The 26,217-nt window shown below is 54.4% G+C and overlaps 51 pseudogenes; all 51 read left to right on the forward strand.

Moving 5' to 3' along the window:
- Positions 1-13,712: 13,712 nt before the first annotated feature.
- Positions 13,713-13,831, forward strand: LOC137558298 (5S ribosomal RNA; annotated as a pseudogene).
- Positions 13,832-13,912: 81 nt separating this feature from the next.
- On the forward strand, positions 13,913-14,031 carry LOC137549957 (5S ribosomal RNA; annotated as a pseudogene).
- Positions 14,032-14,114: 83 nt separating this feature from the next.
- Positions 14,115-14,233, forward strand: LOC137549620 (5S ribosomal RNA; annotated as a pseudogene).
- Positions 14,234-14,315: 82 nt separating this feature from the next.
- On the forward strand, positions 14,316-14,434 carry LOC137553981 (5S ribosomal RNA; annotated as a pseudogene).
- Positions 14,435-14,515: 81 nt separating this feature from the next.
- On the forward strand, positions 14,516-14,634 carry LOC137551962 (5S ribosomal RNA; annotated as a pseudogene).
- Positions 14,635-14,716: 82 nt separating this feature from the next.
- On the forward strand, positions 14,717-14,835 carry LOC137554342 (5S ribosomal RNA; annotated as a pseudogene).
- Positions 14,836-14,916: 81 nt separating this feature from the next.
- Positions 14,917-15,035, forward strand: LOC137553326 (5S ribosomal RNA; annotated as a pseudogene).
- An 80-nt stretch (positions 15,036-15,115) lies between these two features.
- On the forward strand, positions 15,116-15,234 carry LOC137554422 (5S ribosomal RNA; annotated as a pseudogene).
- An 82-nt stretch (positions 15,235-15,316) lies between these two features.
- LOC137553907 (5S ribosomal RNA) lies at positions 15,317-15,435 on the forward strand (annotated as a pseudogene).
- Positions 15,436-15,707: 272 nt separating this feature from the next.
- LOC137550711 (5S ribosomal RNA) lies at positions 15,708-15,826 on the forward strand (annotated as a pseudogene).
- Positions 15,827-15,908: 82 nt separating this feature from the next.
- LOC137553198 (5S ribosomal RNA) lies at positions 15,909-16,027 on the forward strand (annotated as a pseudogene).
- Positions 16,028-16,307: 280 nt separating this feature from the next.
- Positions 16,308-16,426, forward strand: LOC137553113 (5S ribosomal RNA; annotated as a pseudogene).
- An 82-nt stretch (positions 16,427-16,508) lies between these two features.
- LOC137553023 (5S ribosomal RNA) lies at positions 16,509-16,627 on the forward strand (annotated as a pseudogene).
- An 81-nt stretch (positions 16,628-16,708) lies between these two features.
- LOC137553925 (5S ribosomal RNA) lies at positions 16,709-16,827 on the forward strand (annotated as a pseudogene).
- Positions 16,828-16,909: 82 nt separating this feature from the next.
- On the forward strand, positions 16,910-17,028 carry LOC137549374 (5S ribosomal RNA; annotated as a pseudogene).
- Positions 17,029-17,109: 81 nt separating this feature from the next.
- On the forward strand, positions 17,110-17,228 carry LOC137554564 (5S ribosomal RNA; annotated as a pseudogene).
- Positions 17,229-17,310: 82 nt separating this feature from the next.
- Positions 17,311-17,429, forward strand: LOC137554565 (5S ribosomal RNA; annotated as a pseudogene).
- A 272-nt stretch (positions 17,430-17,701) lies between these two features.
- On the forward strand, positions 17,702-17,820 carry LOC137547806 (5S ribosomal RNA; annotated as a pseudogene).
- An 80-nt stretch (positions 17,821-17,900) lies between these two features.
- LOC137553114 (5S ribosomal RNA) lies at positions 17,901-18,019 on the forward strand (annotated as a pseudogene).
- Positions 18,020-18,101: 82 nt separating this feature from the next.
- On the forward strand, positions 18,102-18,220 carry LOC137554160 (5S ribosomal RNA; annotated as a pseudogene).
- Positions 18,221-18,301: 81 nt separating this feature from the next.
- LOC137552911 (5S ribosomal RNA) lies at positions 18,302-18,420 on the forward strand (annotated as a pseudogene).
- Positions 18,421-18,502: 82 nt separating this feature from the next.
- On the forward strand, positions 18,503-18,621 carry LOC137554271 (5S ribosomal RNA; annotated as a pseudogene).
- An 81-nt stretch (positions 18,622-18,702) lies between these two features.
- Positions 18,703-18,821, forward strand: LOC137552953 (5S ribosomal RNA; annotated as a pseudogene).
- A 270-nt stretch (positions 18,822-19,091) lies between these two features.
- LOC137554310 (5S ribosomal RNA) lies at positions 19,092-19,210 on the forward strand (annotated as a pseudogene).
- An 80-nt stretch (positions 19,211-19,290) lies between these two features.
- Positions 19,291-19,409, forward strand: LOC137554050 (5S ribosomal RNA; annotated as a pseudogene).
- An 81-nt stretch (positions 19,410-19,490) lies between these two features.
- Positions 19,491-19,609, forward strand: LOC137559402 (5S ribosomal RNA; annotated as a pseudogene).
- Positions 19,610-19,689: 80 nt separating this feature from the next.
- On the forward strand, positions 19,690-19,807 carry LOC137552544 (5S ribosomal RNA; annotated as a pseudogene).
- Positions 19,808-19,889: 82 nt separating this feature from the next.
- LOC137552407 (5S ribosomal RNA) lies at positions 19,890-20,008 on the forward strand (annotated as a pseudogene).
- Positions 20,009-20,280: 272 nt separating this feature from the next.
- Positions 20,281-20,399, forward strand: LOC137547556 (5S ribosomal RNA; annotated as a pseudogene).
- Positions 20,400-20,480: 81 nt separating this feature from the next.
- Positions 20,481-20,599, forward strand: LOC137557184 (5S ribosomal RNA; annotated as a pseudogene).
- An 82-nt stretch (positions 20,600-20,681) lies between these two features.
- On the forward strand, positions 20,682-20,800 carry LOC137553159 (5S ribosomal RNA; annotated as a pseudogene).
- A 473-nt stretch (positions 20,801-21,273) lies between these two features.
- Positions 21,274-21,392, forward strand: LOC137549142 (5S ribosomal RNA; annotated as a pseudogene).
- An 81-nt stretch (positions 21,393-21,473) lies between these two features.
- Positions 21,474-21,592, forward strand: LOC137553329 (5S ribosomal RNA; annotated as a pseudogene).
- An 82-nt stretch (positions 21,593-21,674) lies between these two features.
- LOC137553393 (5S ribosomal RNA) lies at positions 21,675-21,793 on the forward strand (annotated as a pseudogene).
- A 271-nt stretch (positions 21,794-22,064) lies between these two features.
- Positions 22,065-22,183, forward strand: LOC137551386 (5S ribosomal RNA; annotated as a pseudogene).
- Positions 22,184-22,265: 82 nt separating this feature from the next.
- Positions 22,266-22,384, forward strand: LOC137557726 (5S ribosomal RNA; annotated as a pseudogene).
- An 81-nt stretch (positions 22,385-22,465) lies between these two features.
- LOC137554620 (5S ribosomal RNA) lies at positions 22,466-22,584 on the forward strand (annotated as a pseudogene).
- Positions 22,585-22,666: 82 nt separating this feature from the next.
- Positions 22,667-22,785, forward strand: LOC137557728 (5S ribosomal RNA; annotated as a pseudogene).
- Positions 22,786-22,866: 81 nt separating this feature from the next.
- Positions 22,867-22,985, forward strand: LOC137553826 (5S ribosomal RNA; annotated as a pseudogene).
- An 81-nt stretch (positions 22,986-23,066) lies between these two features.
- LOC137547659 (5S ribosomal RNA) lies at positions 23,067-23,185 on the forward strand (annotated as a pseudogene).
- An 81-nt stretch (positions 23,186-23,266) lies between these two features.
- LOC137554311 (5S ribosomal RNA) lies at positions 23,267-23,385 on the forward strand (annotated as a pseudogene).
- A 306-nt stretch (positions 23,386-23,691) lies between these two features.
- Positions 23,692-23,810, forward strand: LOC137552819 (5S ribosomal RNA; annotated as a pseudogene).
- An 82-nt stretch (positions 23,811-23,892) lies between these two features.
- LOC137549961 (5S ribosomal RNA) lies at positions 23,893-24,011 on the forward strand (annotated as a pseudogene).
- Positions 24,012-24,283: 272 nt separating this feature from the next.
- Positions 24,284-24,402, forward strand: LOC137553278 (5S ribosomal RNA; annotated as a pseudogene).
- Positions 24,403-24,483: 81 nt separating this feature from the next.
- Positions 24,484-24,602, forward strand: LOC137547886 (5S ribosomal RNA; annotated as a pseudogene).
- Positions 24,603-24,683: 81 nt separating this feature from the next.
- LOC137551323 (5S ribosomal RNA) lies at positions 24,684-24,802 on the forward strand (annotated as a pseudogene).
- Positions 24,803-25,083: 281 nt separating this feature from the next.
- Positions 25,084-25,202, forward strand: LOC137551107 (5S ribosomal RNA; annotated as a pseudogene).
- An 82-nt stretch (positions 25,203-25,284) lies between these two features.
- LOC137554278 (5S ribosomal RNA) lies at positions 25,285-25,403 on the forward strand (annotated as a pseudogene).
- Positions 25,404-25,485: 82 nt separating this feature from the next.
- Positions 25,486-25,604, forward strand: LOC137552314 (5S ribosomal RNA; annotated as a pseudogene).
- Positions 25,605-25,685: 81 nt separating this feature from the next.
- On the forward strand, positions 25,686-25,804 carry LOC137547853 (5S ribosomal RNA; annotated as a pseudogene).
- Positions 25,805-25,886: 82 nt separating this feature from the next.
- On the forward strand, positions 25,887-26,005 carry LOC137554389 (5S ribosomal RNA; annotated as a pseudogene).
- Positions 26,006-26,217: the final 212 nt, after the last annotated feature.

Consider the following 26,217-nt stretch of genomic DNA (forward strand, 5'->3'; position numbering starts at 1 on the left):
AAACCGCAAAATGCTAGCTGAAACGCTACAGAAAAATAAGAAAAAGCGTTTCAAAATCTGCTAGCATTTTGCGGATCTGCTATCGGTTTTTGGGGTGCACTAGGCCTTAGAGAGTGATCAACTAATTAGGGCACTTTTTTACTAGACACATTTTGTTTGAAAAATTTTATTTTTCAGGGTTGAACCATGGCTAAGGGGGAACCAACTGGATCCCAATTCCTTCTCAGGTGGTCGGCGTGTTCCCGGACTTTTCACTTGAGGGTGTAAGGGGGGTACCCATTATGACCACCTATCCCCCTCATCATTTTCCAAACCGCCATCCCCTATACCTCTTTCACTCCAATACCCCAACCCGCCCTAAAAGAGCCTACCTTGCCGTGGTGGGCCGGCTTACAATCCTATTGGCCAAAATGTTTTTTACTTTCAGCCAATTGGATTAACCAAAGTACTCTGCCACAAAAAGAACATAATAAAACATCTGAAGGGGAGAACATCTAATTAGGGCCCTTTTCCACTAAGCACATTTTGATCCATAAATCATATTGTGCCCGTTTTGCCAATAGCAACAGCCTGGCGATGAATATGTAAAATGCCTTGCTGGGTTTTAGAGCCAGGAAAAGGTCCTCCAGCACCCAAGGCTGAGACACCAAAGTGTGCCCCCCCCCCCCCCATCCCTCCTATCCCAGCTGTCCCACACTGATTGCTATTAGAGTAAGAGGCGCCCCAGGGCCCCCACCAACACCTTAATCTCCAGTTATCTGGTTTGCAGTCACTGCTATGTATCCCCTTTTCCTATGCTTCAAACACAATAGGGGAATGATAGCTGAGTGAGATGTGCACCTCCTCCTACACTGCACCCTGAGGCTGGAGCCTCTCTCGCCTCTGCCTCGGTCCTGGCGAGCGGAACTGAGGCGCTCATTAAAATTAAAGTAGGTTGCTGCGGCGGACCAGAGAATGGGTTTGTCCCAGCGCAGGCACAGGGTGGCTGCAGGGGGCTGTTTGAAGTCCCAGGGAAGTTACTCTCTTTTTTTTCATACAGTTAAGGTTCTCTTTTATTCACCCCTCCGCTGTGCACTGAATTCGGGGGCCCTCTCTTGCCACATATACAGGGCTCTCTGGCTACCTATATGGGAGACTCTAAAACAGGAAATTTGGGCGCTGCCGTTTAGATATTTAAATAGGCACCTATGTTGGCGCCCCAAAATTGTATTTTTTTTTCAGTGACTAAGGGCTGGTGCACACCGAGCGGCTTTTTCAGCGTTTCTGCAGCCGCTTGCGGCTGCGGATCCGCTTGGTCAATGTATCTCAATAGGGTGGTTCACACCAGAGCAGGAGGCGTTTTGCAGAAAAGCATACTCCCGGGGTGAGGCATTTTTTGGATTGCGGATGCGTTTCTGCCTCAATGTTAAGTATAGGAAAAACGCAAACCGCTCTGAAAAACGCCAGTTCAGAGCGGTTTTGCAGGCGTTTTTGTTACAGTAGCTGTTCAGTAACAGCTTTACTGTAACAATACATGAAATCTACTACACCAAAAACGCTTCACAAAACCGCAAAATGTTAGCTGAAACGCTACAGAAAAAGAAGAAAAAGCGTTTCAAAATCTGCTAGCATTTTGCGGATCTGCTAGCGGGTTTTGGTGTGCACCAGGCCTCAGAGCCGGGACAAGGTCCTCCAGCACCCAAGGCTGAGACACCAAAGTGCGCCCCTCCATCCCTCCCACCTCAGCCATCACACACTGATTGCTATTAGACTAAGAGGCGCCCCAGGGCCCCCAACCCCTCCAACACCCTACTCACGTTATCTGGCTTGCAGTCACTGCCATGTATCCCCTTTTCTTATTTCTTTTTGCTTCAAACACAATGGCTATCATTCATAAAGCATTTCCGCATGCGGAAATGCTTAAAACAGCTGACTTTACCGACCACTCGGCAAAGTCAGCATTCATAAAGGCTCTTTCCGCATGGAAAAATGACACTACCGAGCAGAGTGATAAATCACCGCCTTGTGCGGTGATTATCGGTACAAATGTAGCAAAATGTTCATTCATAAAGATCACCGCAAGCGGTGTGAGGTCGGGAAGTTCCGCTCCCTCTGATGTGGCGATACCAATGCAAGTGAATGGAGACACACAGACCTCCCAGGCAGCTGCAGCAGAGCGGAACACGGAGAAATGTATCAACTCGGCAGCTTCCGTGTCTCCGCAAGCCTACCGCCTGCCTACCGCCAGCCTAGTTCGGTGAATCTCCGCACTGCTTCCGCACATGGATACTTTTTTATGAATGCCCACCCAGAAGTCTAAAAATCCGCCAGCGGTGTTTTCCCGCACGGATTCTGTTTACCGACAGCCTGTTCATGAATGATAGCCAATAGGGGAATGATAGGTGAGTGAGTTGTGCGTCCCCTCCTATACTGCGCCCTGAGGCTGAAGCCTCTCTCTCACCTCTGCCTCGGCCCGGCCCTGCAGTGACTGGTGGGGGAGGGGCATAAGGTCAAAGGAAACCTGTAATATTAAAAAAAAAAAAAAAAAAGTTTCATTTACCTGGGGCTTCAGCCAACCCCGTCCCTGGGAACATCCTGCGTAGGAGCAGTATGAGAAAACCTTGTACTGCGCCTGCGCAGGACGCTCCAGGTGAGGGAAACGCGAACAAGGACGTGAGCTGCCCGGGCTGCGCAGAGGCCCTGGACTTGCGATAACAAAACAGCCACAGCAAGGGACCGGAGGATCGTACAGAGATGGCGCAGGCACAGGAAGGCTGCAGGGGGGGCGGCAGAAGTCCCAGGTAAGTAAAACTTTTTTTTCGATATTAGTTTTCCTTTAAGGTTAGCTGGGGATATGCCTATAATTAAGCCACTGGGAGACTTGGGCGCAGGGTAAAGCCGAAGAGTGGCTCACCCTGCTCCTGCAAAAGTTCTGGCGGCGTTATTTACTATTCCTCCTCCAGGTCGCAATGGATAATGGGCAAAGCTGTAAATCAGCTGCCAGCTATTGCTGGCGGCCAAATTACGCTGTTTTTAAAGGGCAATTGTAGCGAGAGGGATATGGAGGATGCCAGATTTATTTCCTTCAAAACAATTCCAGTTGCCTGGCTGCCCAGCTGATCCTCTGCCTCTAATACTTTCAGCCATAGCCCCTGAACAATCATGCAGCAGATCAGGTGTTTCTGGCACTCAAATTACTGTCTAAGCGCAGCTATAGTCGAAATTCCTATTTGGTGCCAGCTGTGCCAAAATCCCCAGTGATGTTTTTACAGCGCTCCTAGCTGGGGGAGGGAGGTGGGTGGTTAAAGCTGGCCAAGTGGGGTGGGTGGTTAAGGTTAGCCGTGGGACAGGGAAGTTAGGGATAGGCATGGACAGTGGGAGTGTTCAGTGTAAGAATAGGGTTATGTTTAGCTTTAATAAAATATTGGTGTTTATTACTGACATTTTATTATCGTCATTTTCACTGCAATAGTAGAATGTCGGTAAGGGTCTGTACACACTGGATGCGTTGCACTGCGTTTTTAAAATCACAAGGCCTTTAAAAAAAATTGTGAAAATTGTGATGACCTGTACACAGTGTTTCAATGCGTTTTTAAGAAAACGTAATCGCAGTGACCGGTGTGCTTTTTAAGCCCTGCCCTTAAAAAAAACGCATGAAAAAATGCAAATATAATTTAACAGTCATGAAACCAGCAACAGATGGCCTCAGCAAAATTGCATCACACTGTGTTTGGTGATTATCAGTGTGTACAGGCCTTAAATCTACAGATATTTTACTATATGCTTTTCTAGGTGTACCAGCAGCATTGAGGAGGGGCGAGGCAGTGACATATTGAAGGGCGGGCCAGTGTTTCGGTGCCAAGCTGTGGCTAACAAGGTGACAGCTTCTGCTGTATTGCTGGGAGATCAGGGCGGAGCTGCCCAGTCTGACAGCACTAAGGAGGGGAGGAGCAGCCACATTCTAAGGGGCGGGCCAGAGTACTCTAGACAGCCGGGCCCTGTGTATATTACATAACCCCAGCATTGCAGATAGAGGGAAAGTAACTTAGGGTGCATACACACATCCAACATTGATTGGCCAATTGCTAGCCACTTGTACCACCTCAATGTAGAGTGACGGTGAACAGACTTTAAATACTAAGACCAGTTTGTGCAAGTAAGCCTCTCATACGACATGGCAGTGATACAATTGGCTGATGATTGGCCAATCAAAATTGAATGTGTGTACCAAGCTTGAGTATGGATAGGCATAATCACATCACTGAGTATATAACTGCATGATGCATGTACAGCAGTATATACAGTGCAGCACGCTCCCTCACCTTTCCCTGTTGCACATAATGCCTGACCTCCATCCACTAGCATGGCACAGCAATAGCAGAGGGGCGTGGTCACGTGTCACTGCAGGTGCCATCCTCAGCGGTGCACGAGCTGCACACATGCGTCACAATAGCTGCTATGACGTCACCTCCATCCACTAGCATGGCACAGCAATAGCAGAGGGGCGTGGTCAGGTGTCACTGCAGGTGCCATCCTCAGCGGTGCACGAGCTGCCCACCTGCACACGCGCGTCACAATAGCTGCTATGACGTCACCCCGGCACTCATCCTCCTCAGACGGAGCAGCGGCAACATCGGAGGCAGACGTGCGGCCTCTCTCTCTCTCTGTATCCCCGATAGCCAGGAGCTCTCAGCCACGACATTCTCCGGCAGAAGCTCTAGGAAGGAACAAGCAGTTATATCCCGGAGCTCCCCCTAGCGGCCGGTAGCAGGAATTACACAGTGAGGTAGGATGGAGGCGATAGAATAAGATTTCTTATAACAGAAATAGGTTTATGGCACCCATCCTGGGCTGATCGATTACTTAAAAAAAACTTCCTGGAATTCCTTTTGGTAGCAAATATGCATGGTCAGGGTCTTTATCCTGAGGGGGATTTTACCCTGAGCAGCGGTCATTGACCACAATGGGCTCTATTCACTAACAGGCAAAAACACCGCAAAATGTTACCGCTATATTTCCGCCAGCGGTAAACTCCGCATTTTTTCCACATTCACTAATATTTTCCGCATGTTTTCCGCATGCGGGAAAAAAGATGCGGAAACAGCCATTATTCATGCGGGAATCATGCAGTAAAAAGGTCGCATGAAAAAGTGTTTAAAAAAAAAAATTAAAAGTCCAGCAAGCACAGCCCTTAAGCCTCCAGACTTCATTAAAGTCAATGGGATGCGGAATATATCACCTACTACTTGTAGGTGATAAAAAATCGGTAATTAACGACGCAATGATGCGCCTGAACATTTTTGAGAATTGATCTTTTATTGCGGAAAATACCGACTTTTGCGGAAAGTTTTCCGCATGAATCCCGCGCTTTTACCGCACTTTTTCCGCATGCGGGAAAAACATGCGGAACATTTTGAGAATTTCAACTTGACGATATTTTGGTCGCAAACTTCCCGCATGTACTTTACCGCATGCGGGAAGTCTTTGAGAATAGAGCCCAATGTCCCCTTACAAAGCGACTCCGGGGCCCTGCAAAGCTCCGCCTCTAAATCGAACCACAGCCCCGCCCCCCACTAGTCCACGATAAGCCTCGTCTCCAATGGCCGTAAGCTCCGCCTACAGTCATATGCTTGTGTGCAGCTGGTTGCTAACCTGGGGAGGTGAGTTAAAGGGAACCTTATTAAGTAAAAAAAAACAAAAAACAAAAACAGGTTTAACTTACCTGGGGCTTCTACCAGCCCCCTGCAGCTGCCCTGTGCCCATGCTGTCACTAAGCTGCCCTCCAGTCCCCCTTAGCGATCCTCTTCCAGACTGACTGGCCACTGCGCATGTGTGTCTCCTCAATAGCGCTCCTATCTATGTGCAGTAGAGATTTTTTAGTACTGCAAATTCGCAGACTGCTCCCATCCATGAGAGCGCGATTAGGAGGCGAGCGGACTAGAGGCTCTCATTAGAACGAAAGTAGGGTGCTGCGGGGTGCTGGAGGATGAGTACAGGGCAGCTGCAGGGGGCTGGTAAATGCACTTTTTTTTGTCTTTCATACAGTTAAGGTTTACTTTAGTTCACCCTCTGCTGTGCTGTGTATTCGGGGCCCTCTCTTGCCACATAAACAGGGCTCTCTGGCTACCTATGTGGGAGACTCTGAAATAGGACATTTGGGCGCTGCCATAGGCAACCATTCAGATATTTAAATGGACACCTGTGTAGGTGCCCCAAAAATTCTAACCAGCCTCTAGAACCGGCCCTGGCCATACTTTCCAACTTTTTGAGATAAGAAATAGGGACACTTAAGCCACACTCCTGCCACACCCTTGATCACGCCCTAGGCACCCCCCTAGTCGCGCATACCATAAAGATTTCAAAATAAAAATATGTTATTTTATAATTTAAACCACACTGGTACTTTCTATCCTGGTTCATTTTCCTTCATATTAACATTTGAAAATAAGAAATATACATATGATTACATAGATGTATACATCAGTCATGAAAGAGGGACAAATGAGGAAGAAAGAGAGACACGGTCCCCAAAGAGGTACTGTCCCTCCAAAACAGGGATAGTTGGGAGCTATGAAATGCTGCAAGAGACAGCTATGTGTTGCAAGGCTGGCATACAAGTACAGTAATGCTTGAACATCTAGTTGAAGAAACCAGTGTGAAAACCTTGTATTAAAGCTGTGCTTACTATTATACAGCCTGACAGTATATGCTGTGCCTAGAATTAATCTTGTATTAATAGATATAACATATATATTACAGTATAGTATATACAGCACTGGCAAGGTGTGCTTAATCGCACAGCTCCACGTCACCAGCGCAAGGCATCTACATCACCTGCGAGACGGAAACACGACCTCAGCGGACAACGGAAGCAGCGCTCGAGCGACAAAAGGCTGGAGGAGGTCGGTGTGTCTCTGCTCTACACAGCCGAGGAGGACGAGACTAGGAGCATCCCACGGAGTATCCAGGAACGGTATGTAAGCCGGCAGCATTGTGCGAGGAGCTCCCCCTTGTGGACGTTACTGGGAAAATGTCCATTGAACTTGTGTGCGGAGCTCCCCCTTGTGGCCGTACTGTGAGAATGTCCATTGAACTTGTGTGCGGCGCTCCCCGTGTGGCCGACTGGCCGTACTGTGAGAATGTTAATTTTTGCATATGTAAATACCAGGAGACAGTTACATTGGAGGGGGCTGTGAGAAAGCGTGTGTATAATCTGAGTGTGGGGAATACTGAAGTCTAAGCTGATGACAGTCTAGCTAGGTAATCACAATACAATAGGGGGTTTAATCATCAAAACAAGTTAACTGCTAGGTAGAGACCGGGCATAATTGTAAGGCATTAGTATTTATATAGCGCCGACATGTTCCACTGCCGCCACCCCCCGTTCCAGTTTTCAACTTTAATGTGGACGAAGCCTTTGGGTACCCTCGGAGGGCCACTGAAGTACTCGGGTCTCCAGGTACTTCCAAAGATGAGCAGCTCCATACTAGAAGAACTGAAGAAGCAGCCGGCGGGATATTTGAACAAGGGCCCCTGCAGTGGAACGAGGGGACACAGAGGAACGGGAAGGCTATTAGGGATCCAGAATCTTCCCTCTTCTGAGGTGAGTATCTTACTTTTTTATGGCAGGTTACAGCTTTCCTTTTTAGGTTGGCACTCCACAATACAATATCAGCAACATCCTGTGTAAATAAACCTTCCAGCACTGCTCCTATGCTGTCCACTGACCAGTCCCATAATCCCTTGAGGGTGAAGCGAGTCATTCGATAGTAAGGCCCAACCGAACCCGGCACACACACAATATGGCCGCAAACTGTCAGCAGCTGCTGCTCATTACCCCTTGCAGTCACCTTCCACTGTCAGTCCCACAATCAGGGTCGGACTGGGACACCAAGGGCCCACCGAGGAAGTTTCAGCCAGGGGCCCACCCCCCTCTCCTCCTCCTCCCTCCCCCCCCCCCCCCCCCCCCCATTTTGGGCTCACATACACATGTACTCTAGAAATTTTGCATGACTTTATGGTAGGGAATAGATTGTGAGCAATTCTGAGGACAGTCTCCAATAGGGATATGTCTAAATGCGAAACTAAATGGGTGTCACCATGCACTGGAACATCGGCGTGGTCATGATGAGTCATGGGCAGACTTAAAAAAAAAAAATACAAAACACAAAATAAGTAGCGGCGTTATTCACAGAGATTAGGTCCGACCAGATACATTGTATATTCAAGTAGTTACATGCCTCATGATAATTCATCAAGTAGTCAAATTGCAGCAGATACCCCCACAAAATGCAATCAGGTTGACGGCAGATACCCCCACACAATGCAATCAGGTTGGTGGCAGATACCCCCACAAAATGCAATCAGGTTGACGGCAGATACCCCCACACAATGCAATCAGGTTAACGGCAGATACCCCCACAAAATGCAATCAGGTTGATGGCAGATACCCCCACAAAATGCAATCAGTTTGGCTGCAGATACCCCCACAAAATGCAATCAGTTTGGCTGCAGATACCCCCACACAATGCAATCAGGTTGGCTGCAGATACCCCCACACAATGCAATCAGGTTGGTGGCAGAGATACCCCCACACAATGCAAGTCCCCCCCAGCTTGGAAGGGGGGGCAGAGGGCACAGATCAGCGGGGAAGCCTCCCCCCCTCCCTCACCTAGGGCCCCCCCTTCCGCGCACCCCCCTCCTCGAGAAGTGCAGCCAGCAGCGAGCGGAGTATAGCTTACCAGCTTCAGATGATGCTATCTCCGCTCCGCTCCGCATGCCGCTGCTGCCCTGCTGGTCTCTGTCTCCTGTAGTGACGCTGTCCAATCACGCTCTAGCAGGAAGTACTGCGAGAACGTGATTGGACAGCGTCACACACTACAGTCAGAGACCAGCAGGGCAGCGGCATGCGGACTCGGAGCGGAGATAGCATCATCTCTGTAGCTATTCTCCGCTCGCTGCTGGCTGCACTTCTGGAGGAGGGGGGTGCGCAGAAGGGGGGGGCTCTAGGTGAGGGAGGGGGGGACGCTTCCCCCCCTCCCCGCCGCTCTGTGCCCAATTCCCCCCCTTCCAAGCTGTGCCCCCCTCCAGTGGCGTAGCTAGGGTGTTTGACACCCGGTGCGGATAATTTACCAACACCCCCCCCCCCCCCAAAAAGCAAAGCGCGCAGCGACAAAAAAAATGGGTGTGGACATGACATCACATGGGTGGGGGGTAATTGTAATGTAACTGTAACAGTAAGGCAGTGGGCTAATATAGGTAGCCAGAATAGTTTCCCTCAGCATAGGTTAGATATGACAAATATGACAACATGACAAATTCAGCAATCTTGAGGCCCCCAACAAGACAAATTCAGCAATCATGAGGCCCCCAACAAGACATTCAGTAACCATGAGGCCCCCAACAAGACAAATTCAGTAACCATGAGGCCCCCAACAAGACAAATTCAGCAGTCATGAGGCACATAAATAAACAGCATTTCACATAAATAGGCAGAATGCCCACTTAATATGGTAGACACCTCTCACCTGGCTTCTGAATTCTCCTCTACTGGCTGCTGTGCCAGGCAATACTGTTTTTGGCTGGATTGGGGATGATGTGTGGGCTGAAAGGCCTGGCGGTGATGCTGTGGCCGGCCTGGCGGTGATGCTGGGCTGTACTTGGCTGGTTGAAGTAAATGTTGGCCTGACTGTTGGTGGTGATGCTGTGGCCTTTTTGACAGTGATTCTGGGCTGGTTGGCTGGTGGTGATGCTGGGCTGGCCTGGATAGTTTAGGTAGTGACAGGTGCACCCTAGTTTAGGTAGCACCAGGAGCCTCCCAGCTTAGGTAGTGACAGGACCCCCAAGTTTAGGTAGCGACAGGAGCCCCCCAGTTTAGTTAGTGACAGATACCCCCCAGTTTAGGTAGTGACAGGAGCCCCCAGTGTTTGTAGTGACAGGTGCCCCCCAGTTAAGGTAGTAACAGGTGCCCCCCAGGGTATGTAGTGACAGGAGCCCCCAGTGTTTGTAGTGACAGGTGCCCCCCAGGGTATGTAGTGACAGGTGCCCCCAGTTTAGGTAGTGACAGTGCCCCCCAGTTCAGGTAGTGACAGGTGCCCCCAGTTCAGGTATTGACAGGCGCCCCCCCAGTTCAGTTAGTGACAGGTACCCCCAGTTTAGGTATGACAGGAGCCCCCCAGTGTATGCAGTGACAGGGACCCCCCAGTGTATATAGTGACAGGAGCCCCTAGTTTAGGTAGTGACAGGGCCCCCCAGTATAGATAGACAGGTCTATAGGTGTCCCCAGTTTAAATAGCCAGATCTATAGGTGTCCTCAGTGGCAGCGGAGAGAGAAGAGAAGCGGTGGGGAAGGGAGGACGTTTCCCCCTCCCCCTTCCCTCACCTTGGGGCTCCCCCTCTCTCGCTCCCCCCTTTAGAATTAAGTGATGCGGCAGGCAGCGCCGCTGTGCCTGCCGCTTCTTTTCTCTCTCCGCTGCCACCCCAGGGCGGGCGGGCCAGCCACGTCCGGGTAGCTAGGGGGGGGCAGCAGCTAGCCAGGGGAGTGTGCATGCCCCATTTTGCCCTATGTAGGGACGCCCATGGCATGGTAGGCAGATAGGTAGCCGGGTAGGCAGTTATGTAGCCGGGTGGGAGGGTAGGCAGATAGGTAGCTGGGTGGGCAGTTAGGTAGCCGGGTGGGAGGGTAGGCAGTTAGGTAGCCAGGTGGGCAGATAGGTAGCTGGGTGGGCAGTTAGGTAGCCGGGTGGGCAGTTAGGTAGCCAGGTGGGAGGGTAGGCAGATAGGTAGCTGGGTGGGTAGATAGGTAGCCGGGTGGGCAGATAGGTAGCCGGGTGGGAGGGTAGGCAGATAGGTAGCTGGGTGGGTAGATAGGTAGCCGGGTGGGTAGATAGGTAGCCGGGTAGGCCGATAGGTAGCCGGGTGGGAGGGTAGGCAGATAGGTAGCTGGGTGGGTAGATAGGTAGCCGGGTGGGCAGTTAGGTAGCCAGGTGGGAGGGTAGGCAGTTAGGTAGCCGGGTGGGCAGATAGGTAGCTGGGTGGGTAGATAGGTATCCAGGTGGGCAGATAGGTAGCCGGGTGGGCAGATAGGTAGCCGGGTGGGAGGGTAGGCAGTTAGGTAGCCGGGTGGGCAATTAGGTAGCCGGGTGGGAGGGTAGGCAGATAGGTAGCTGGGTGGGTAGATAGGTAGCCGGGTGGGAGGGTAGGCAGTTAGGTAGCCGGGTGGGCAGTTAGGTAGCCGGGTGGGAGGGTAGGCAGAAGGGTAGCCGGGTGGGAGGGTAGGCAGAAGGGTAGCCGGGTGGGCAGTTAGGTAGCCGGGTGGGAGGGTAGGCAGATAGGTAGCTGGGTGGGTAGATAGGTAGCCGGGTGGGCAGCCAGTTAGGTAGCCGGGTGGGTAGATAGGTAGCCGGGTGGGAGGGTAGGCAGTTAGGTAGCCGGGTGGGCAGTTAGGTAGCCGGGTGGGAGGGTAGGCAGATAGGTAGCTGGGTGGGTAGATAGGTAGCCGGGTGGGCAGATAGGTAGCCGGGTGGGAGGGTAGGCAGATAGGTAGCTGGGTGGGTAGATAGGTAGCCGGGTGGGTAGATAGGTAGCCGGGTGGGCAGATAGGTAGCCGGGTGGGAGGGTAGGCAGATAGGTAGCTGGGTGGGTAGATAGGTAGCCGGGTGGGCAGTTAGGTAGCCAGGTGGGAGGGTGGGCAGTTAGGTAGCCGAGTGGGTAGCCAGTGGGGGCCCCGACTCCTATGCTCCCCCTCACCTGGGTGTCCCCCCTCCTTACAAGCCGCGGGGAGGGCAGCCCGACTGTTTTTTTTTTGTTTTTTTTCCCTTAAAAAAAACTATTTTCCCCGGGGGCCCCCTCCTATCCTCCCCCTCCCTCACCTCGGACTCTCGGAGGGCCCCCTCCTGTTACGAGCGGCGCCGGCGGGTACAGCAAACTTCCGGGGAGGTAAAGCAGAAGATAGAGGTCCAGCTGCCTCCCAGTCGCTGTCTCCTCTATGCCGCTCGCACTAAACCAGGAAGCAGTGCGAGCGGCATAGAGGAGACAGCGTAGCCCGGGAGGCAGCTGGACCTCTATCTTCTGCTATACCTCGCAGGAACTTTGCTGTAACCGCCGCCGCCGCTCGTAACAGGAGGGGGGCCCTCCGAGGTGAGGGAGGGGGAGGATAGGAGGGGGCCCCCCCGGGGAAAATAGTTTTTTTTAAGGGACATAAAAAAAAAAAAAAAAAAACAGTCGGGCTGCCCTCCCCGGCTCTCCCATGCAGCGCACGCCTTCTAGGGGCCCCCAGGAGGAGGGGCAGTCGGGGCCCACCGATGGGACCGTCGGTGGTTCGGCGGCTCTGTCCGAGCCTGCCCACAATTATTATGTAGCTCAGAAAAATATAAATTTCAATCATCTTCGGTCTGTGGATCCACACACACTGCACATTCCTCTTCACACACAGGCCCAACAGGGAGATGGAACATGATAGCTATCCGCTGATTCTTCTTAAAGGACCATTATCGCAAAACAATTTGAAAATTTAAAATGCATGTAAATACATAAATAAAAAGCACGTTTCTCCCAGAGTAAAATGAGCTATAAATGACTTTTCTACTATGTTGCTGTCACTTACAGTTAGTAGCAGAAATCTGACAGAGCTGACAGGATTTGGACCATTAGTCCATATCCTCATAGGGATTCTCAGCATGGCCTTTATAAAGACGCTCCCTGAAAAGGATTTTTTTATTTGGGAGAAACGTACTTCTTATTTGTATGTGTTGACATATATTTTAAATTTACAACTTTCGCAATAGTGGTCCCTTTAAAGGACAACTGCAGAGAGAGGTATATGGAGGCTGCCATGTTAATTTCCTTTTTAAGCAATACGAATGCTGGGTGGGGGTGATACAGGCTGCCTATTAGTGGCATATTGTAAATGCATGCTGGGTGGGGGTGACACAGGCTGCCTATTAGTGGCATATTGTGTGTGCGCATGCTGGATGGGGGTGACACAGGCTGCCTATTAGTGGCATATTGTGTGTATGCATGCTGGGTGGGGGTGATACAGGCTGCCTATTAGTGGCATATTGTGTGGGCGCAGCTCGGTGGGGCTGACACAGGTTGCCTATTAGTGGCATTTTGTGTGTGCGCATGCTGGGTAGGGGTGACACAGGCTGCCTATTAGTGACATATTGTGTGCGCATGCTGGGTGGGGGTGACAAAGGCTGCCTATTAGTGGCATATTGTGTGTGCATGCTGGGTGGGGGTGACACAGGCTGCCTATTAGTGGCATATTGTGTGTACGCATTCTGGGTGGGGGTGACACAGGCTGGCTATTAGTGGCATATTGTGTGTACGCATTCTGGGTGGGGGTGACACAGGCTGCCTATTAGTGGCATATTGTGTGTACGCATTCTGGGTGGGGGTGACACAGGGTGGCATATTGTGTGCGCATGCTGGGTGGGGCCCAGGTGCTTCAGGCTTTTTTGGAGGTTTGCGGTCCAATGGCTATGAGCACGTGGGAAGCCTCACCCTCAAGGCGCAGGAACGGCGACTTGGATTTCGCCTGTGGCCACACTAAGCCGAAAGCGCCCGCTCGTCAGATCGTGGAAGCTAAGTGGCTTCAGGCCTGGTTAGTAGCTGTGTGGGAGACTGGCAGTGAACCCCAAGTGCTGCAGGCATTTCATTGGGTTTGCAGTCCAATGGCTATGAGCACGTGGGAAGCCCCACCTTCAAGGCACAGGAACAGCGCCTTGGATTTCGCCTGCGGCCACACTAAGCCGAAAGCGCCCGCTCTCGTCAGATCGCGGAAGCTAAGCGGCTTCAGGCCTGGTTAGTAGCTGTGTGGGAGACTGGCTGTGAACCCCTGGTGCTGCAGGCATTTCTTTGGGTTTGCAGTCCAATGGCTATGAGCACGTGGGAAGCCTCACCTTCAAGGCGCAGGAACAGCGCCTTGGATTTTGCCTGCGGCCACACTAAGCCGAAAGCGCCCGCTCTCGTCAGATCGTGGAAGCTAAGTGGCTTCAGGCCTGGTTAGTAGCTGCGTGGGAGACTGGCTGTGAACCCCAGGTGCTGCAGGCTTTTTTTTTTGGGTTTGCGGTCCAATGGCTATGAGCACGTGGGAAGCCTCACCTTCAAGGCGCAGGAACGGCGCCTCAGATTTCGCCTGCAGCCACACTAAGCCGAAAGCGCCCGCTCTCGTCAGATCGCGGAAGCTAAGTGGCTTCAGGCCTGTTTAGTAGCTGCGTGGGAGACTGGCTGTGAACCCCAGGTGCTGCAGGCTCTTTTTGGGGGTTTGCGGTCCAATGGCTATGAGCACGTGGGAAGCCTCACTTTCAAGGCGCAGGAACGGCGCCTTGGATTTCGCCTGCGGACACACTAAGCCGAAAGCGCCCGATCTCGTCAGATCGCGGAAGCTAAGTGGCTTCAGGCCTGTTTAGTAGCTGCGTGGGAGACTGGCTGTGAACCCCAGGTGCTGCAGTCTTTTTTGGGGGTTTGCGGACCAATGGCTATGAGCACGTGGGAAGCCTCACCTTCAAGGCGCAGGAACGGCGCCTTGGATTTTGCCTGCGGACACACTAAGCCGAAAGCGCCCGCTCTCGTCCGATCGCGGAAGCTAAGTGGCTTCAGGCCTGTTTAGTAGCTGTGTGGGAGACTGGCTGTGAACCCCAGGTGCTGCAGGCTCTTTTTGGGGGTTTGCGGACCAATGGCTATGAGCACGTGGGAAGCCTCACCTTCAAGGCGCAGGAACGGCGCCTTGGATTTTGCCTGCGAACACACTAAGCCGAAGGCGCCTGCTCTCGTCAGATCGCGGAAGCTAAGTGGCTTCAGGCCTGTTTAGTAGCTGCGTGGGAGACTGGCTGTGAACCCCAGGTGCTGCAGGCTTTTTTTAGGGTTTGCGGACCAATGGCTATGAGCACGTGGGAAGCCTCACCTTCAAGGCGCAGGAACGGCGCCTTGAATTTTGCCTGCGGCCACACTAAGCCGAAAGCGCCCGCTCTCGTCAGATCGCGGATGCTAAGCGGCTTCAGGCCTAGTTAGTAGCTGTGTGGGAGAGTGGCTGTGAATCCCAGGTGCTGCAGGCTTTTTTTAGGTTTGCGGTCCAATGGCTATGAGCACGTGGGAAGCCTCACCTTCAAGGCGCAGGAACGGCGGCTTGGACTGTACCTGCGGCCACACTAAGCCAAAAGTGCCCGCTCTTGTCAGATCGCTGAAGCTAAGTGGCATCAGGCCTGGTTAGTAGCTGCGTGGGAGACTGGCTGTGAACTCCAGGTGCTGCAGGCTTTTTTGGGGGGTTTGCGGTCCAATGGCTATGAGCACGTGGGAAGCCTCACCTTCAAGGCGCAGGAACGGCGCCTTGGATTTTGGCTGCAGCCACACTAAGCCTAAAGCGCCCGCCCTCGTCAGATCGTGGAAGCTAAGCGGCTTCAGGCCTGGTTAATAGCTGCGTGGGAGACCGGCTGTGAACCCCAGGTGCTGCAGGCATTTCTTTGGGTTTGCGGTCCAATGGCTATGAGCACGTGGGAAGCCTCACCTTCAAGGCGCAGGAACGGTGCCTTGGATTTCACCTGCGGCCACACTAAGCTGAAAACGTCAGATTGTGGAAGCTAAGCGGCTTCAGGCCTGGTTAGTAGCTTTGTGGGAGACCGGCTGTGAACCCCAGGTGCTGCAGGCTTTTTTGGGGGGTTTGCGGTCCAATGGCTATGAGCACGTGGGAAGCCTCACCTTCAAGGCGCAGGAACGGCGCCTTGGATTTGGCCTGCGGCCACACTAAGCCGAAAGCGCCCGCTCTCGTCAGATCGCGGAAGCTAAGTGGCTTCAGGCCTGGTTAGTAGCTGCGTGGGAGACTGGCTGTGAACTCCAGGTGATGCAGGCTTTTTTGGGGGGTTTGCGGTCCAATGGCTATGAGCACGTGGGAAGCCTCACCTTCAAGGCGCAGGAACGGTGCCTTGGATTTTGCCTGCGGCCACACTAAGCCGAAAGCGCCCGCTCTCGTCAGATCGCGGAAGCTAAGCTGCTTCAGGCCTGGTTAATAGCTGCGTCGGAGACCGGCTGTGAACCCCAGGTGCTGCAGGCTTTTTTGGGGGTTTGCGGTCCAATGGCTATGAGCACGTGGAAGCCTCACCTTCAAGGTGCAGGAATGGCAACTTGGATTTTGCCTGTGGCCACACTAAGCCGAAAGTGCCCGCGCTAGTCAGATTGAGGAAGCTAAACGGCTTCAGACCTGGTTAGTAGCTGTATGGGAGACTGGCTGTGGACCCCAGGTGCTGCAGGCTTTTTTTTTGGTTTGCGGTCCAATGGCTATGAGCACGTGGGAAGCCTCACCTTCAAGGCACAGGAACGGCGCCTTGTATTTCGCCTGTGGCCACACTAAGCTGTAAGCGCCTGCTTTTTTCAGATCGCGGAAGCTAAGCAGCTTCAGGCCTGGTTAGTAGCTGCGTGGGAGACCGGCTGTGAACCCCCGGTGCTGCAGGCTTTTTTGGGGGGTTTGCGGTCCAATCGCTATGAGCACGTTGGAAGCCTCACCTTCAAGGCGCAGGAACGGCGCCTTGGATTTTGCCTGCTGCCACACTAAGCCGAAAGCGCCCGCTCTCGTCAGATCGTGGAAGCTAAGCGGCTTCTGGCCTGGTTAGTAGCTGCGTGGGAGACTGGCTGTGAGCCCCAGGTGCTGCAGGCTTTTTTTGGGGTTTGCGGTCCAATGGCTATGAGCACGTGGGAAGCCTCACCTTCAAGGCGCATGAACGGCGCCTTGTATTGTGCCTGCGGCCACACTAAGCTAAAAGTGCCTGCTCTCGTAAAATCGCGGAAGCTAAGGGGCTTCAGGCCTGGTTAGTAGCTGCGTGGGAGACCGGCTGTGAACCCCAGGTGCTGCAGGCTCTTTTTGGGGGTTTGCGGTCCAATGGCTATGAGCACATGGGAAGCCTCACCTTCAAGGCGCAGGAACGGCGCCTTGGATTTTGCCTGCAGCCACACTAAGCCAAAAGTGCCCGCTCTCGTCAGATCGCGGAAGCTAAGTGGCATCAGGCCTGGTTAGTAGCTGCGTGGGAGACCGGCTGTGAACCCCAGGTGCTGCAGGCTTTTTTTTGGGTTTGCGGTCCAATGGCTATGAGCACGTGGGAAGCCTCACCTTCAAGGCGCAGGAACGGCGCCTTGGATTTCGCCTGCAGCCACACTAAGCCTAAAGCGCCTCCCCTCGTCAGATCGTGGAAGCTAAGCGGCTTCAGGCCTGGTTAGTAGCTGCGTGGGAGATTAGCTGTGAACCCCAGGCGCTGCAGGCTTTTTTGGGGGGTTTGCGGTCCAATGGCTATGAGCACGTGGGAAGCCTCACTTTCAAGGCGCAGGAACAGCGCCTTGGATTTCGCCTGCAGCCACACTAAGCCTAAAGCGCCTCCCCTCGTCAGATCGTGGAAGCTAAGCGGCTTCAGGCCTGGTTAGTAGCTGCGTGGGAGATTAGCTGTGAACCCCAGGCGCTGCAGGCTTTTTTGGGGGGTTTGCGGTCCAATGGCTATGAGCACGTGGGAAGCCTCACTTTCAAGGCGCAGGAACGGCACCTTGGATTTCGCCTGCGGCCACACTAAGCCAAAAGCGTCAGATTGCGGAAGCTAAGCGGCTTCAGGCCTGGTTAGTAGCTGCGTGGGAGACCGGCTGTGAACCCCAGGTGCTGCAGGCATTTCTTTGGGTTTGCGGTCCAAAGGCTATGAGCACGTGGGAAGCCTCACCTTCAAGGCGCAGGAACGGCGCCTTGGATTTCGCCTGCGGCCACACTAAGTCGAAAGCGCCTGCTCTCGTCAGATCGCGGAAGCTAAACGGCTTCAGGCCTGGTTAGTAGCTGCGTGGGAGACCGGCTGTGAACCCCAGGTGCTGCAGGCTTTTTTTGAGTTTGCGGTCCAATGGCTATGAGCACGTGGGAAGCGTCACCCTCAAGGCGCAGGAACGGCGCCTTGTATTTCGCCTGTGGCCACACTAAGCTGTAAGCGCCTGCTTTTTTCAGATCGCGGAAGCTAAGCAGCTTCAGGCCTGGTTAGTAGCTGCGTGGGAGACCGGCTGTGAACCCCCGGTGCTGCAGGCTTTTTTGGGGGGTTTGCGGTCCAATCGCTATGAGCACGTGGGAAGCCTCACCTTCAAGGCGCAGGAACGGCGCCTTGGATTTTGCCTGCTGCCACACTAAGCCGAAAGCGCCCGCTCTCGTCAGATCGTGGAAGCTAAGCGGCTTCTGGCCTGGTTAGTAGCTGCGTGGGAGACTGGCTGTGAGCCCCAGGTGGTGCAGGCTTTTTTTGGGGTTTGCGGTCCAATGGCTATGAGCACGTGGGAAGCCTCACCTTCAAGGCGCATGAACGGCGCCTTGTATTATGCCTGCGGCCACACTAAGCCAAAAGTGCCTGCTCTCGTCAAATCGCGGAAGCTAAGGGGCTTCAGGCCTGGTTAGTAGCTGCGTGGGAGACCGGCTGTGAACCCCAGGTGCTGCAGGCTCTTTTTAGGGGTTTGCGGTCCAATGGCTATGAGCACATGGGAAGCCTCACCTTCAAGGCGCAGGAACGGCGCCTTTGATTTTGCCTGCAGCCACACTAAGCCTAAAGCGCCTGCCCTTGTCAGATTGTGGAAGCTAAGCGGCTTCAGGCCTGGTTAGTAGCTGTGTGGGAGACCGGCTGTGAACCCCAGGTGCTGCAGGCATTTCTTTGGGTTTGCAGTCCAATGGCTATGAGCACGTGGGAAGCCTCACTTTCAAGGCACAGGAACGGCGCCTTGGATTTTGCCTGCGGCCACACTAAGCTGAAAGCGCCCGCTCTCGTTAGATCCCGGAAGCCAAGCGGCTTCAGGCCTGGTTAGTAGCTGCGTGGGAGACCGGCTGTGAACCCCAGGTTCTGCAGGCTTTTTTTGGGTTTGCGGTCCAATGGCTATGAGCACGTGGGAAGCCTCACATTCAAGGCGCAGGAACGGCACCTTGGATTTCGCCTGCGGCCACACTAAGCCAAAAGCGTCAGATTGCGGAAGCTAAGCGGCTTCAGGCCTGGTTAGTAGCTGCGTGGGAGACCGGCTGTGAACCCCAGGTGCTGCAGGCATTTCTTTGGGTTTGCGGTCCAAAGGCTATGAGCACGTGGGAAGCCTCGCCTTCAAGGCGCAGGAACGGCGCCTTGGATTTCGCCTGTGGCCACACTAAGTCGAAAGCGCCCGCTCTCGTCAGATCGCGGAAGCTAAACGGCTTCAGGCGTGGTTAATAGCTGCGTCGGAGACCGGCTGTGAACCCCAGGTGCTGCAGGCTTTTTTTGAGTTTGCGGTCCAATGGCTATGAGCACGTGGGAAGCCTCACATTCAAGGCGCAGGAACGGCACCTTGGATTTCGCCTGCGGCCACACTAAGACGAAAGCGCCCGCTCTCGTCAGATCGCGGAAGCTAAGCTGCTTCAGGCCTGGTTAATAGCTGCGTCGGAGACCGGCTGTGAACCCCAGGTGCTGCAGGCTTTTTTGGGGGTTTGCGATCCAATGGCTATGAGCACGTGGGAAGCCTCACCTTCAAGGTGCAGGAATGGCAACTTGGATTTTGCCTGCGGCCACACTAAGCTGAAAGCGCCCGCTCTCGTTAGATCGCGGAAGCCAAGCGGCTTCAGGCCTGGTTAGTAGCTGCGTGGGAGACCGGCTGTGAACCCCAGGTGCTGCAGGCTTTTTTTGGGTTTGCGGTCCAATGGCTATGAGCACGTGGGAAGCCTCACCTTCAAGGCGCAGGAACGGCGCCTTGGATTTCGCCTGCGGCCACACTAAGCCGAAAGCGCCCGCTCTCATCAGATCGCGGAAGCTAAACGGCTTCAGGCCTGGTTAGTAGCTGCGTGGGAGATTAGCTGTGAACCCAGGCGATGCAGGCTTTTTTGGGGGGTTTGCGGTCCAATGGCTATGAGCACGTGGGAAGCCTCACCTTCAAGGCGCAGGAACAGCGCCTTAGATTTTGCCTGCAGCCACACTAAGCCTAAAGCGCCTGCCCTCGTCAGATCGTGGAAGCTAAGCGGCTTCAGGCCTGGTTAGTAGCTGCGTGGGAGACCGGCTGTGAACCCCAGGTGCTGCAGGCATTTCTTTGGGTTTGCGGTCCAATGGCTATGAGCACGTGGGAAGCCTCACATTCAAGGCGCAGGAACGGCGCCTTGGATTTTGCCTGCGGCCATACTAAGCCGAAAGCGTCATATTGCGGAAACTAAGCGGCTTCAGGCCTGGTTAGTAGCTGCGTGGGAGACTGGCTGTGAACCCCAGGTGCTGCAGGCTCTTTTTGGGGGTTTGCGGTCCAAAGGCTATGAGCACGTGGGAAGCCTCACCTTCAAGGCGCAGGAACGGCGCCTTGGATTTCGCCTGCGGCCACACTAAGTCGAAAGTGCCCGCTCTCGTCAGATCGCGGAAGCTAAACGGCTTCAGGCCTGGTTAGTAGCTGCGTGGGAGACCGGCTGTGAACCCCAGGTGCTGCAGGCTTTTTTTTGGGTTTGCGGTCCAATGGCTATGAGCACGTGGGAAGCGTCACCCTCAAGGCGCAGGAACGGCAACTTGGATTTTGCCTGCGGCCACACTAAGCCGAAAGCGCCCGCTCTCGTCAGATCGCGGAAGCTAAGTGGCTTCAGGCCTGGTTAGTAGCTGCGTGGGAGACCGGCTGTGAACCCCAGGTGCTGCAGGCTCTTTTTGGGGGTTTGCGGTCCAATGGCTATGAGCACATGGGAAGCCTCACCTTCAAGGCGCAGGAACGGCGCCTTGGATTTCGCCTGCGGCCACACTAAGCCGAAAGCGCCCACTCTCGTCAGATCGCGGAAGCTAAACGGCTTCAGGCCTGGTTAGTAGCTGCGTGGGAGATTGGCTGTGAACCCCAGGCGCTGCAGGCTTTTTTGGGGGGTTTGCGGTCTAATGGCTATGAGCACGTGGGAAGCCTCACCTTCAAGGCGCAGGAACGGCGCCTTGGATTTCGCCTTCAGCCACACTAAGCCTAAAGCGCCTGCCCTTGTCAGATCGTGGAAGCAAAGCGGCTTCAGGCCTGGTTAGTAGCTGCGTGGGAGACCGGCTGTGAACCCCAGGTGCTGCAGGCATTTCTTTGGGTTTGCGGTCCAATGGCTATGAGCACGTGGGAAGCCTCACATTCAAGGCGCAGAAACGGCGCCTTGGATTTCGCCTGCGGCCACACTAAGCCGAAAGCGTCAGATTGCGGAAGCTAAGCGGCTTCAGGCCTTGTTAGTAGCTGCGTGGGAGACCGGCTGTGAACCCCAGGTGCTGCAGGCTCTTTTTGGGGGTTTGCGGTCCAAAGGCTATGAGCACGTGGGAAGCCTCACCTTCAAGGCGCTGGAACGGCGCCTTGGATTTCGCCTGTGGCCACACTAAGTCGGAAGCTCCCGCTCTCGTCAGATCGCGGAAACTAAGCGGCTTCAGGCCTGGTTAGTAGCTGTGTGGGAGACCGGCTGTGAACCCCAGGTGCTGCAGGCTTTTTTTGGGGTTTGCGGTCCAATGGCTATGAGCATGTGGGAAGCCTCACCCTCAAGGCGCAGGAACGGCAACTTGGATTTTGCCTGCGGCCACACTAAGCCAAAAGTGCCCGCTCTCGTCAGATCGCGGAAGCTAAGTGGCATCAGGCCTGGTTAGTAGCTGCGTGGGAGATTAGCTGTGAACCCCAGGCGCTGCAGGCTTTTTTTGGGGGTTTGCGGTCCAATGGCTATGAGCACGTGGGAAGCCTCACTTTCAAGGCGCAGGAACAGCGCCTTGGATTTCGCCTGCAGCCACACTAAGCCTAAAGCGCCTGCCCTCGTCAGATCGTGGAAGCTAAGCGGCTTCAGGCCTGGTTAGTAGCTGTGTGGGAGACTGGCTGTGAACCCCAGGTGCTGCAGGCATTTCTTTGGGTTTGCGGTCCAATGGCTATGAGCACGTGGGAAGCCTCACATTCAAGGCGCAGGAACGGCACCTTGGATTTCGCCTGCGGCCACACTAAGCCAAAAGCATCAGATTGCGGAAGCTAAGCGGCTTCAGGCCTGGTTAGTAGCTGCGTGGGAGACTGGCTGTGAACCCCAGGTGCTGCAGGCATTTCTTTGGGTTTGCGGTCCAAAGGCTATGAGCACGTGGGAAGCCTCACTTTCAAGGCGCAGGAACAGCGCCTTGGATTTCGCCTGCAGCCACACTAAGCCTAAAGCGCCTGCCCTCATCAGATCGTGGAAGCTAAGCGGCTTCAGGCCTGGTTAGTAGCTGTGTGGGAGACCGGCTGTGAACCCCAGGTGCTGCAGGCTCTTTTTGGGGGTTTGCGGTCCAAAGGCTATGAGCACGTGGGAAGCCTCACCTTCAAGGCGCAGGAACGGCGCCTTGGATTTCGCCTGCGGCCACACTAAGTCGAAAGCGCCCGCTCTCGTCAGATCGCGGAAGCTAAACGGCTTCAGGCCTGGTTAGTAGCTGCGTGGGAGACCGGCTGTGAACCCCAGGTGCTGCAGGCTTTTTTTTGGGTTTGCGGTCCAATGGCTATGAGCACGTGGGAAGCGTCACCCTCAAGGCGCAGGAACGGCAACTTGGATTTTGCCTGCGGCCACACTAAGCTGAAAGCGCCCGCTCTCGTTAGATCGTTGAAGCTAAGCGGCTTCATGCCTGGTTAGTAGCTGCGTGGGAGAGTGGCTGTGAACCCCAGGTGCTGCAGGCTCTTTTTGGGGGTTTGCGGTCCAAAGGCTATGAGCACGTGGGAAGCCTCACCTTCAAGGCGCAGGAACGGCGCCTTGGATTTCGCCTGCGGCCACACTAAGTCGAAAGCGCCCGCTCTCGTCAGATCGCGGAAGCTAAACGGCTTCAGGCCTGGTTAGTAGCTGCGTGGGAGACCGGCTGTGAACCCCAGGTGCTGCAGGCTTTTTTTTGGGTTTGCGGTCCAATGGCTATGAGCACGTGGGAAGCGTCACCCTCAAGGCGCAGGAACGGCAACTTGGATTTTGCCTGCGGCCACACTAAGCTGAAAGCGCCCGCTCTCGTTAGATCGTTGAAGCTAAGCGGCTTCATGCCTGGTTAGTAGCTTTGTGGGAGACCAGCTGTGAACCCCAGGTGCTGCAGGCATTTCTTTGGGTTTGCAGTCCAATGGCTATGAGCACGTGGGAAGCCTCACCTTCAAGACGCAGGAACGGCGCCTTGGATTTCGCCTGCGGCAACACTAAGTCGAAAGCGCCCGCTCTCGTCAGATCGCGGAAGCTAAACGGCTTCAGGCCTGGTTAGTAGCTGCGTGGGAGACCGGCTGTGAACCCCAGGTGCTGCAGGCTTTTTTTTGGGTTTGCGGTCCAATGGCTATGAGCACGTGGGAAGCGTCACCCTCAAGGCGCAGGAACGGCAACTTGGATTTTGGCTGCGGCCACACTAAGCTGAAAGCGCCCGCTCTTGTTAGATTGTGGAAGCTAAGCGGCTTCAGACCTGGTTAGTAGCTTTGTGGGAGACCAGCTGTGAACCCCAGGTGCTGCAGGCATTTCTTTGGGTTTGCAGTCCAATGGCTATGAGCACGTGGGAAGCCTCACTTTCAAGGCGCAGGAACGGCGCCTTGGATTTTGCCTGCGGCCGGCGCTTTGGATTTTGCTTGCTGCAACACTAAGCCGAAAGCGTCCGCTCTTGTCAGATCGTGGAAGCTAAGTGGCTTCAGGCCTGGTTAGTAGCTGCGTGGGAGACCGGCAGTGAACCCCAGGTGATGCAGGCATTTCTTTGGGTTTGCTTTCCAATGGCTATGAGCACGTGGGAAGCCTCACCTTCAAGGCGCAGGAACGGCGCCTTGGATTTTGCCTGCGGCCTTACTAAGCCGAAAGTGCCCGCTCTCGTCAGATCGTGGAAGCTAAGTGGCTTCAGGCCTGGTTAGTAGCTGCGTGGAAGACCGGCTATGAACCCCAGGTGCTGCAGGCTTTTTTTGGGGGTTTGCGGTCCAATGGCTATGAGCACGTGGGAACCCTAACCTTCAAGGCGCAGAAACGGCGCCTTGGATTTCGCCTGCGGCCACACTAAGCCGAAAGCGCCCGCTCTCGTCAGATCGCGGAAGCTAAACGTCTTCAGGCCTGGTTAGTAGCTGTGTGGAAGACCGGCTGTGAACCCCAGGTGCTGCAGGCATTTCTTTGGGTTTGCGGTCCAATGTCTATGAGCACATGGGAAGCCTCACATTCAAGGCACAGGAACCGCACCTTGGATTTTGCCTGCGGCCACACTAAGCCGAAAGCGTCAGATTGCGGAAGCTAAGCGGCTTCAGGCCTGGTTAGTAGCTGCGTGGGAGACCGGCTGTGAACCCCTGGTGCTGCAGGCTCTTTTTGGGGGTTTGCGGTCCAAAGGCTATGAGCACGTGGGAAGCCTCACCTTCAAGGCGCAGGAATGGCACCTTGGATTTCGCCTGCGGCCACACGATATCGAAAGCGCCCGCTCTCGTCAGATCGCGGAAGCTAAGCGGCTTCAGGCCTGGTTAGTAGCTGTGTGGGAGACCGGCTGTGAACCCCAGGTGCTGCATGCTTTTTTTGGGGTTTGCGGTCCAATGGCTATGAGCACGTGGAAAGCCTCACCCTCAAGGCGCAGGAACGGCGACTTGGATTTTGCCTGCGGCCACACTAAGCTAAAAGCGCCCGCTCTCGTTAGATCGTGGAAGCTAAGTGGCTTCAGGCCTGGTTAGTAGATTTGTGGGAGACCAGCTGTGAACCCCAGGTGCTGCAGGCATTTCTTTGGGTTTGCAGTCCAATGGCTATGAGCACGTGGGAAGCCTCACTTTCAAGGCGCAGGAACGGCGCCTTGGATTTTGCCTGCGGCCACACTAAACTGAAAGCGCCCGCTCTCGTTAGATCGCGGAAGCCAAGCGGCTTCAGGCCTGGTTAGTAGCTGCATGGAAGACCGGCTGTGAACCCCAGGTGCTGCAGGCTTTTTTTTGGGTTTGCGGTCCAATGGCTATGAGCACGTGGGAAGCCTCACCTTCAAGGCGCAGGAACGGCAGCTTGGATTTTGCCTGCGGCCACACTAAACCGAAAGCGCCCGCTCTTGTCAGATCGTGGAAGCTAAGTGGCTTCACGCCTGGTTAGTAGCTGTGTGGGAGACCGGTCGTGAACCCCAGTTGCTGCAGGCTTTTTTTTGGGTTTGCGGTCCAATGGCTATGAGCACGTGGGAAGCCTCACCTTCAAGGCGCAGGAACGGCGCATTGGATTACACCTGCGGCCACACTAAGCCGAAAACGCCCGCTCTCATCAGATCACGGAAGCTAAGCGGCTTCGGGCCTGGTTAGTAGCTGTGTGGGAGACTGGCTGTGAACCCCAGGTGCTGCAGGCTTTTTTGGGGGGTTTGCGGTCCAATGGCTATAAGCACGTGGGAAGCCTCACCTTCAAGGCGCAGGAACGGCACTTTGGAGTTTGCCTGCAGCCACACTAAGCTGAAAGCGCCCGCTCTCGTCAGATTGCGGAAGCTAAGTGGCTTCAGGCCTGGTTAGTAGCTGCGTGGGAGACCGGCTGTGAACCCCAGATGCAGCAGACTTTTTGGGGGGGTTTGCGGTCCAATGGCTATGAGCACGTGGGAAGCCTCACCTTCAAGGCGCAGGAACGGCGCCTTGGATTTTGCCTGCGGCCTTACTAAGCCAAAAGTGCCCGCTCTCGTCAGATCGTGGAAGCTAAGTGGCTTCAGGCCTGGTTAGTAGCTGCGTGGAAGACCGGCTATGAACCCCAGGTGCTGCAGGCTTTTTTTGGGGTTTGCGGTCCAATGGCTATGAGCACGTGGGAACCCTAACCTTCAAGGCGCAGAAACGGCGCCTTGGATTTCGCCTGCGGCCACACTAAGCCGAAAGCGCCCGCTCTCGTCAGATCGCGGAAGCTAAATGGCTTTAGGCCTGGTTAGTAGCTGCGTGGGAGACTGGCTGTGAACTCCAGGTGCTGCAGGCTTTTTTTGGGGGTTTGCGGTCCAATGGCTATGAGCACGTGGGAAGCCTCACCTTCAAGGCGCAGGAACGGCGCCTTGGATTGTGCCTGCGGCCAAACTAAGCCAAAAGCGCCCGCTCTCATCAGATTTTGGAAGCTAAGAGACTTCAGGCCTGGTTAGTAGCTGTGTGGGAGACTGGCTGTGAACGCCAGGTGCTGCAGGCTTTTTTTTTGGGTTTGCGGTCCAATGGCTATGAGCACGTGGGAAGCCTCACCTTCAAGGCGCAGGAACGGCGCCTTGGATTTTGCCTTTGGCCACACTAAGCCGAAAGCGCCCGCTCTCGTCAGATTGCGGAAGCTACGCGGCTTCAGGCCTGGTTAGTAGCTGTGTGGGAGACCGGCTGTGAACCTGTGGGGGTGACACAGTTTGCCGATTA

This window comes from Hyperolius riggenbachi, chromosome 2 (genome assembly GCF_040937935.1).
Source record: "Hyperolius riggenbachi isolate aHypRig1 chromosome 2, aHypRig1.pri, whole genome shotgun sequence".
In the NCBI taxonomy this organism is placed as follows: Eukaryota; Metazoa; Chordata; class Amphibia; order Anura; family Hyperoliidae; genus Hyperolius; species Hyperolius riggenbachi.